This window comes from Bufo bufo, chromosome 7 (genome assembly GCF_905171765.1).
Source record: "Bufo bufo chromosome 7, aBufBuf1.1, whole genome shotgun sequence".
In the NCBI taxonomy this organism is placed as follows: domain Eukaryota; kingdom Metazoa; phylum Chordata; class Amphibia; order Anura; family Bufonidae; genus Bufo; species Bufo bufo.
In genome coordinates this window covers 11403933-11414011 of record NC_053395.1, presented here as the reverse complement: position 1 = coordinate 11414011, position 10079 = coordinate 11403933, and the positions used below count along the sequence as shown (strand labels likewise).

Sequence of the window (10079 nt, the reverse complement as noted above, 5' to 3'; positions counted from 1 at the left end):
CCGCCACATGGAGCCTGAAAACCAATAATCATCCCTTCCTGTAACTGATAAATCGCTGCTTTTACCCATGACAGCAATGAGGGATATGTGTACAGACAGCCTATCACACCTTATATACCCACCGAGGGATATGTGTGCAGACAGCCTATCACACCTTATATACCCACAGAGGGATATGTGTGCAGACAGCCTATCACACCTTATATACCCACAGAGGGATATGTGTGCAGACAGCCTATCACACCTTATATACCCACCGAGGGATATGTGTGCAGACAGCCTATCACACCCCTTATATACCCACCGAGGGATATGTGTGCAGACAGCCCATCATACACCTTATATACCCACCGAGGGATATGTGTGCAGACAGCCTATTACACACCTTATATACCCACCGAGGGATATGTGTGCAGACAGCCTATCACACCTTATATACCCACCGAGGGATATGTGTGCAGACAGCCTATCACACCTTATATACCCACCGAGGGATATGTGTGCAGACAGCCTATCACACCTTATATACCCACCGAGGGATATGTGTGCAGACAGCCTATCACACCTTATATACCCACCGAGGGATATGTGTGCAGACAGCCTATCACACCTTATATACCCACCGAGGGATATGTGTGCAGACAGCCTATCACACCTTATATACCCACCGAGGGATATGTGTGCAGACAGCCTATCACACCTTATATACCCACCGAGGGATATGTGTGCAGACAGCCTATCACACCTTATATACCCACCGAGGGATATGTGTGCAGACAGCCTATCACACCTTATATACCCACCGAGGGATATGTGTGCAGACAGCCTATCACACCTTATATACCTACCGAGGGATATGCGTACAGACAGCCTATCACACCTTATATACCCACCGAGGGATATGTGTACAGACAGCCTATCACACCTTATATACCCACCGAGGGATATGTGTACAGACAGCCTATCACACCCCTTATATACCCACAGAGGGATATGTGTGCAGACAGCCTATCACACCTTATATATCCACCGAGGGATATGTGTGCAGACAGCCTATCACACCTTATATACCCACCGAGGGATATGTGTGCAGACAGCCTATCACACCTTATATACCCACCGAGGGATATGTGTGCAGACAGCCTATTACACACCTTATATACCCACCGAGGGATATGTGTGCAGACAGCCTATTACACACCTTATATACCCACCGAGGGATATGTGTGCAGACAGCCTATCACACCTTATATACCCACAGAGGGATATGTGTGCAGACAGCCTATCACACCTTATATACCCACCGAGGGATATGTGTGCAGACAGCCCATCATACACCTTATATACCCACCGAGGGATATGTGTGCAGACAGCCCACCATACACCTTATATACCCACCAAGGGATACGTGTGCAGACAGCCTATCACACCTTATATACCCACCGAGGGATATGTGTGCAGACAGTCTATTACACCCCTTATATACCCACCGAGGGATATGTGTGCAGACAGCCTATCACACCTTATTTACCCACCGAGGGATATGTGTGCAGACAGCCTATCACACCTTATATACCCACCGAGGGATATGTGTGCAGACAGCCTATCACACCTTATATACCTACCGAGGGATATGCGTACAGACAGCCTATCACACCTTATATACCCACCGAGGGATATGTGTACAGACAGCCTATCACACCTTATATACCCACCGAGGGATATGTGTACAGACAGCCTATCACACCTTATATACCCACTGAGGGATATGTGTGCAGACAGCCTATCACACCTTATATACACACCGAGGGATACGTGTGCAGACAGCCTATCACACCTTATATACACACCGAGGGATACGTGTGCAGACAGCCTATCACACCTTATATACACACCGAGGGATACGTGTGCAGACAGCCTATCACACCTTATATACCCACAGAGGGATATGTGTGCAGACAGCCTATCATACACCTTATATACCCACCGAGGGATATGTGTGCAGACAGCCCATCATACACCTTATATACCCACCGAGGGATATGTGTGCAGACAGCCTATCACACCTTATATACCCACTGAGGGATATGTGTGCAGACAGTCTATTACACCCCTTATATACCCACCGAGGGATATGTGTGCAGACAGCCTATCACACCTTATATACCGACCGAGGGATATGTGTGCAGACAGCCTATCACACCTTATATACCCACCGAGGGATATGTGTGCAGACAGCCTATCACACCTTATATACCCACCGAGGGATATGTGTGCAGACAGCCTATCACACCCCTTATATACCCACCAAGGGATATGTGTACAGACAGCCTATTACACCCCTTATATACCCACTGAGGGATATGTGTGCAGACAGTTTATTACACCCCTTATATACCCACCGAGGGATATGTGTGCAGACAGCCTATCACACCCCTTATATACCCACCGAGGAATATGTGTACAGACAGCCTATTACACCCCTTATATACCCACTGAGGGATATGTGTACAGACAGCCTATTACACCCCTTATATACCCACCGAGGGATATGTGTGCAGACAGCCTATCACACCTTATATACCCACCGAGGGATATGTGTGCAGACAGCCTATCACACCTTATATACCCACCGAGGGATATGTGTGCAGACAGCCTATCACACCTTATATACCCACAGAGGGATATGTGTGCAGACAGCCTATCATACACCTTATATACCCACCGAGGGATATGTGTGCAGACAGCCTATCACACCTTATATACCGACCGAGGGATATGTGTGCAGACAGCCTATCACACCTTATATACCCACCGAGGGATATGTGTGCAGACAGCCTATCACACCTTATATACCCACCGAGGGATATGTGTGCAGACAGCCTATCACACCTTATATACCCACCGAGGGATATGTGTGCAGACAGCCTATCACACCTTATATACCCACCGAGGGATATGTGTGCAGACAGCCTATCACACCCCTTATATACCCACCAAGGGATATGTGTACAGACAGCCTATTACACCCCTTATATACCCACTGAGGGATATGTGTGCAGACAGTTTATTACACCCCTTATATACCCACCGAGGAATATGTGTACAGACAGCCTATTACACCCCTTATATACCCACTGAGGGATATGTGTACAGACAGCCTATTACACCCCTTATATACCCACCGAGGGATATGTGTGCCGACAGCCTATCACACTCCTTATATACCCACCAAGGGATATGTGTGCAGACAGCCTATCACACCTTATATACCCACCGAGGGATATCAATAGGGAATCAAACATCACAGGCTGCACCCCATGTCTTCCAGTATGGCGGCTGTGGTGTTAGTTTCGCCCTGGGTGTTCCCCACTGATGCCTTCCATAACCTATAAATGTCAGTTTGTGTGTGCTCTGCACTGCCTTGTACTAGGGGCCCATGTGAGGGTCAGGGGCCACAAATGCGCACGAAAACCATGTGTTTGCTTTGTGTCTCAGGCCAGAGCGAGAAATGGAGAAAATCTTGTTGACAACATTTAAACAACAGCTACTCGTCTCTGTCGTCAGTCTCGGTCAATCAGTAATTTTCAGTGAGACGCCCCATAAGCTCCTGTCCGTATGGCGGATGTGAGCGGCAGCTCTGGGGGGACATTAACGCAGCCGGCTAATGACATTAATGTAGTGATTACTCGTTCTCCGCTGCGTCCCGTGGGTGCCCGCCTCTCCCCGCACATCACCCGGGTGCCAGGGGAGCAGCTTCCTGCACATCACTAATAGAATCTCTATTTATAACCCACAAGACGCCTGATCAATATCCCCCGGCCCTGCTGTCCTCCGGGGGCAAGGTCACCCCCAGCGAACTCTTAACCTCTGCCAGTTGTCTGTACGAGGATGGGGGGAGAGACACTGCAGCTGGCACATTTGCTTATATTTTGGTGACAGTGTCTCTTTAACCACTTCCCGCCACGCTAACGCCGAAAGGCGTCATTTCTGCGGCGCTCCCAGGTCACACTAACGCCAATAGGCGTCATCTCGCGTGAGCCGAGATTTCCTGTGAACGCGCGCACACAGGCGCGCGCGCTCACAGGAACGGAAGGTAAGAGAGTTGATCTCCAGCCTGCCAGCGGCGATCGTTCGCTGGCAGGCTGGAGATGTGTTTTTTTTAACCCCTAACAGGTATATTAGACGCTGTTTTGATAACAGCGTCTAATATACCTGCTACCTGGTCCTCTGGTGGTCCCCTTTGTTTGGATCGACCACCAGAGGACACAGGTAGCTCAGTAAAGTAGCACCAAGCACCACTACACTACACTACACCCCCCCCCCCCGTCACTTATTAACCCCTTATTAGCCCCTGATCACCCCATATAGACTCCCTGATTACCCCCCTGTCATTGATTACCCCCCTGTCATTGATTACCCCCCTGTAAAGCTCCATTCAGACGTCCGCATGATTTTTACGGATCCACTGATAGATGGATCGGATCCGCAAAACGCATCCGGACGTCTGAATGAAGCCTTACAGGGGCGTGATCAATGACTGTGGTGATCACCCCATATAGACTCCCTGATCACCCCCCTGTCATTGATTACACCCCTGTCATTGATCACCCCCCTGTAAAGCTCCATTCAGACGTCCGCATGATTTTTACGGATGCACTGATAGATGGATCCGATCCGCAAAACGCATCCGGACGTCTGAATGAAGCCTTACAGGGGCATGATCAATGACTGTGGTGATCACCCCATATAGACTCCCTGATCACCCCCCTGTAAAGCTCCATTCAGATGTCCGCATGATTTTTACGGATGCACTGATAGATGGATCCGATCCGCAAAACGCATCCGGACGTCTGAATGAAGCCTTACAGGGGCATGATCAATGACTGTGGTGATCACCCCATATAGACTCCCTGATCACCCCCCTGTAAAGCTCCATTCAGATGTCCGCATGATTTTTACGGATGCACTGATAGATGGATCGGATCCGCAAAACGCATCCGGACGTCTGAATGAAGCCTTACAGGGGCATGATCAATGACTGTGGTGATTACCCCCCTGTAAAGCTCCATTCAGATGTCCGCATGATTTTTACGGATGCACTGATAGATGGATCGGATCCGCAAAACGCATCCGGACGTCTGAATGAAGCCTTACAGGGGCGTGATCAATGACTGTGGTGATCACCCCATATAGACTCCCTGATCACCCCCCCTGTCATTGATTACCTCCCTGTCATTGATTACCCCCCTGTAAAGCTCCATTCAGACGTCCGCATGATTTTTACGGATGCACTGATAGATGGATCGGATCCGCAAAACGCATCCGGACGTCTGAATGAAGCCTTACAGGGGCGTGATCAATGACTGTGGTGATCACCCCATATAGACTCCCTGATCACCCCCCTGTAAAGCTCCATTCAGATGTCCGCATGATTTTTACGGATGCACTGATAGATGGATCCGATCCGCAAAACGCATCCGGACGTCTGAATGAAGCCTTACAGGGGCATGATCAATGACTGTGGTGATCACCCCATATAGACTCCCTGATCACCCCCCTGTAAAGCTCCATTCAGATGTCCGCATGATTTTTACGGATGCACTGATAGATGGATCGGATCCGCAAAACGCATCCGGACGTCTGAATGAAGCCTTACAGGGGCATGATCAATGACTGTGGTGATTACCCCCCTGTAAAGCTCCATTCAGATGTCCGCATGATTTTTACGGATGCACTGATAGATGGATCGGATCCGCAAAACGCATCCGGACGTCTGAATGAAGCCTTACAGGGGCGTGATCAATGACTGTGGTGATCACCCCATATAGACTCCCTGATCACCCCCCCTGTCATTGATTACCCCCCTGTCATTGATTACCCCCCTGTAAAGCTCCATTCAGACGTCCGCATGATTTTTACGGATGCACTGATAGATGGATCGGATCCGCAAAACGCATCCGGACGTCTGAATGAAGCCTTACAGGGGCGTGATCAATGACTGTGGTGATCACCCCATATAGACTCCCTGATCACCCCCCTGTCATTGATCACCCCCCCTGTCATTGATCACCCCCCTGTCATTGATCACCCCCCTGTCATTGATCACCCCCCTGTCATTGATCACCCCCCTGTAAGGCTCCATTCAGACATTTTTTTGGCCCAAGTTAGCGGAATTATTATTATTTTTTTCTTACAAAGTCTCATATTCCACTAACTTGTGTCAAAAAATAAAATCTCACATGAACTCACCATACCCCTCACGGAATCCAAATGCGTAAAATTTTTTAGACATTTATATTCCAGACTTCTTCTCACGCTTTAGGGCCCCTAGAATGCCAGGGCAGTATAAATACCCCACATGTGACCCCATTTCGGAAAGAAGACACCCCCAGGTATTCCGTGAGGGGCATATTGAGTCCATGAAAGATTGAAATTTTTGTCCCAAGTTAGCGGAACGGGAGACTTTGTGAGAAAAAAATTAAAAATATCAATTTCCGCTAACTTGTGCCAAAAAAAAAAAATTTCTATGAACTCGCCATGCCCCTCATTGAATACCTTGGGGTGTCTTCTTTCCAAAATGGGGTCACATGTGGGGTATTTATACTGCCCTGGCATTCTAGGGGCCCCAAAGCGTGAGAAGAAGTCTGGTATCCAAATGTCTAAAAATGCCCTCCTAAAAGGAATTTGGGCACCTTTGCGCATCTAGGCTGCAAAAAAGTGTCACACATCTGGTATCGCCGTACTCAGGAGAAGTTGGGGAATGTGTTTTGGGGTGTCATTTTACATATACCCATGCTGGGTGAGAGAAATATCTTGGTCAAATGCCAACTTTGTATAAAAAAATGGGAAAAGTTGTCTTTTGCCAAGATATTTCTCTCACCCAGCATGGGTATATGTAAAATGACACCCCAAAACACATTCCCCAACTTCTCCTGAATACGGCGATACCACATGTGTGACACTTTTTTGCAGCCTAGGTGGGCAAAGGGGCCCACATTCCAAAGAGCACCTTTAGGATTTCACAGGTCATTTACCTACTTACCACACATTAGTGCCCCTGGAAAATGCCAGGGCAGTATAACTACCCAACAAGTGACCCCATTTTGGAAAGAAGACACCCCAAGGTATTCCGTGAGGGGCATGGCGAGTTCCTAGAATTTTTTATTTTTTGTCACAAGTTAGTGGAAAATGATGATTTTTTTTTTTTTTTTTTTTTCATACAAAGTCTCATATTCCACTAACTTGTGACAAAAAATAAAAACTTCCATGAACTCACTATGCCCATCAGCGAATACCTTGGGGTCTCTTCTTTCCAAAATGGGGTCACTTGTGGGGTAGTTATACTGCCCTGGCATTCTAGGGGCCCAAATGTGTGGTAAGGAGTTTGAAATCAAATTCTGTAAAAAATGACCTGTGAAATCCGAAAGGTGCTCTTTGGAATATGGGCCCCTTTGCCCACCTAGGCTGCAAAAACGTGTCACACATCTGGTATCCCCGTACTCAGGAGAAGGTGGGGAATGTGTTTTGGGGTGTCATTTTACATATACCCATGCTGGGTGAGAGAAATATCTTGGCAAAAGACAACTTTTCCCATTTTTTTTATACAAAGTTGGCATTTGACCAAGATATTTATCTCACCCAGCATGGGTATATGTAAAAAGACACCCCAAAACACATTCCTCAACTTCTCCTGAATACAGAGATACCAGATGTGTGACACGTTTTTGCAGCCTAGGTGGGCAAAGGGGCCCATATTCCAAAGAGCACCTTTCGGATTTCACTGGTCATTTTTTGCAGAATTTGATTTCAAACTCCTTACCACACATTCGGGCCCCTAGAATGCCAGGGCAGTATAACTACCCCACAAGTGACCCCATTTTGGAAAGAAGAGACCCCAAGGTATTCGCTGATGGGCATAGTGAGTTCATGGAAGTTTTTATTTTTTGTCACAAGTTAGTGGAATATGAGACTTTGTATGAAAAAAAAAAAAAAAAAAAAAATCATCATTTTCCACTAACTTGTGACAAAAAATAAAAAATTCTAGGAACTTGCCATGCCCCTCACGGAATACCTTGGGGTGTCTTCTTTCCAAAATGGGGTCACTTGTGGGGTAGTTATACTGCCCTGGCATTCTAGGGGCCCGAATGTGTGGTAAGGAGTTTGAAATCAAATTCTGTAACAAATGACCTGTGAAATCCGAAAGGTGCTCTTTGGAATATGGGCCCCTTTGCCCACCTAGGCTGCAAAAAAGTGTCACACATCTGGTATTGCCGTACTCAGGAGAAGGTGGGGAATGTGTTTTGGGGTGTCATTTTACATATACCCATGCTGGGTGAGAGAAATATCTTGGCAAAAGACAACTTTTCCCATTTTTTTATACAAAGTTGGCATTTGACCAAGATATTTATCCCACCCAGCATGGGTATATGTAAAAAGACACCCCAAAACACATTCCTCAACTTCTCCTGAATACAGAGATACCAGATGTGTGACACTTTTTTGCAGCCTAGGTGGGCAAAGGGGCCCATATTCCAAAGAGCACCTTTCGGATTTCACAGGTCATTTTTTACAGAATTTGATTTCAAACTCCTTACCACACATTTGGGCCCCTAGAATGCCAGGGCAGTATAACTACCCCACAAGTGACCCCATTTTGGAAAGAAGAGACCCCAAGGTATTTCGTGATGGGCATAGTGAGTTCATAGAAGTTTTTATTTTTTGTCACAAGTTAGTGGAATATGAGACTTTGTAAGAAAAAAAAAAAAAAAAAAAAAATCATCATTTTCCGCTAACTTGTGACAAAAAATAAAAAGTTCTATGAACTCACTATGCCCATCAGCGAATACCTTAGGGTGTGTACTTTCCGAAATGGGGTCATTTGTGGGGTGTTTGTACTGTCTGGCCATTGTAGAACCTCAGGAAACATGACAGGTGCTCAGAAAGTCAGAGCTGCTTCAAAAAGCGGAAATTCACATTTTTGTACCATAGTTTGTAAACGCTATAACTTTTACCCAAACCATTTTTTTTTTTACCCAAACATTTTTTTTTATCAAAGACATGTAGAACTATAAATTTAGAGCAAAATTTCTATATGGATCTCGTTTTTTTTGCAAAATTTTACAACTGAAAGTGAAAAATGTCATTTTTTTGCAAAAAAATCGTTAAATTTCGATTAATAACAAAAAAAGTAAAAATGTCAGCAGCAATGAAATACCACCAAATGAAAGCTCTATTAGTGAGAAGAAAAGGAGGTAAAATTCATTTGGGTGGTAAGTTGCATGACCGAGCAATAAACGGTGAAAGTAGTGTAGTGCCGATTTGTAAAAAAGGGCCTGGTCTTTAGGGGGGTATAAACCTGTGGTCCTTAAGTGGTTAAAAGGATAAAACTGGGAAAGGTAAATATGGCGCCCACTAGTGCTCACTGTGAGAGGCAGAGGCAATGGAGGGATCTATATGTAACATGGCCGCCACTGCACAATACAGTAGCATATAGGGGGGTACAACATACAATATCACAGTCGCGGCACTCCAGCTGTTTGTGAAACTACAACTCCCAGCATGCATACTTGCTCTGCTCTTCTCAAAACTCTCATAGAAATAAATGGAGCATGCTGGGAATTGTAGTTTCACAACAGCTGGAGTGCAGCAGGTTGCCCACCCTGTCTTCTCCAGCGCCACCTGCAGGCCACCAATGTCCATCACATCTTATCCGGTAGCAGCAGGTCGTGAATTCAGACTCATCTCGCAGGCGCCACCTGCTGGATGCATGTGCTCATCACATCTTACACTCTTCTGTACAGTCAGTTTTCTCTCTAGCTCCACCTGCTGGCCGCCTGTGCTCATTACACTCACTAATGGATGCCGCAGTTGTACACGGTATATCACGTTTCGCATGAGATTACAAGGTGTAAACGCCGCCGAAACTCACAGGAGCCACAAAATGTCACAAGGACGAGGACCTCCAGCACGGAAAAAAATTAAAATCAAAAAATTCTGGAGCCGCCCGAACAGGGACTTGAACCCTGGACCCTCAGATTAAAAGTCTGATGCTCTACCGACTGAGCTATCCGGGCTCC

At 46.5% G+C, this 10079-nt stretch overlaps 1 non-coding gene across 1 annotated transcript; it reads right to left on the bottom strand.

The window, feature by feature from the left end:
* Positions 1-10003: 10003 nt before the first annotated feature.
* On the bottom strand, positions 10004-10076 carry TRNAK-UUU. Its single transcript has one exon. It is a non-coding gene; the product is annotated as a tRNA-Lys (tRNA).
* Between the last annotated feature and the right edge of the window lie 3 nt (positions 10077-10079).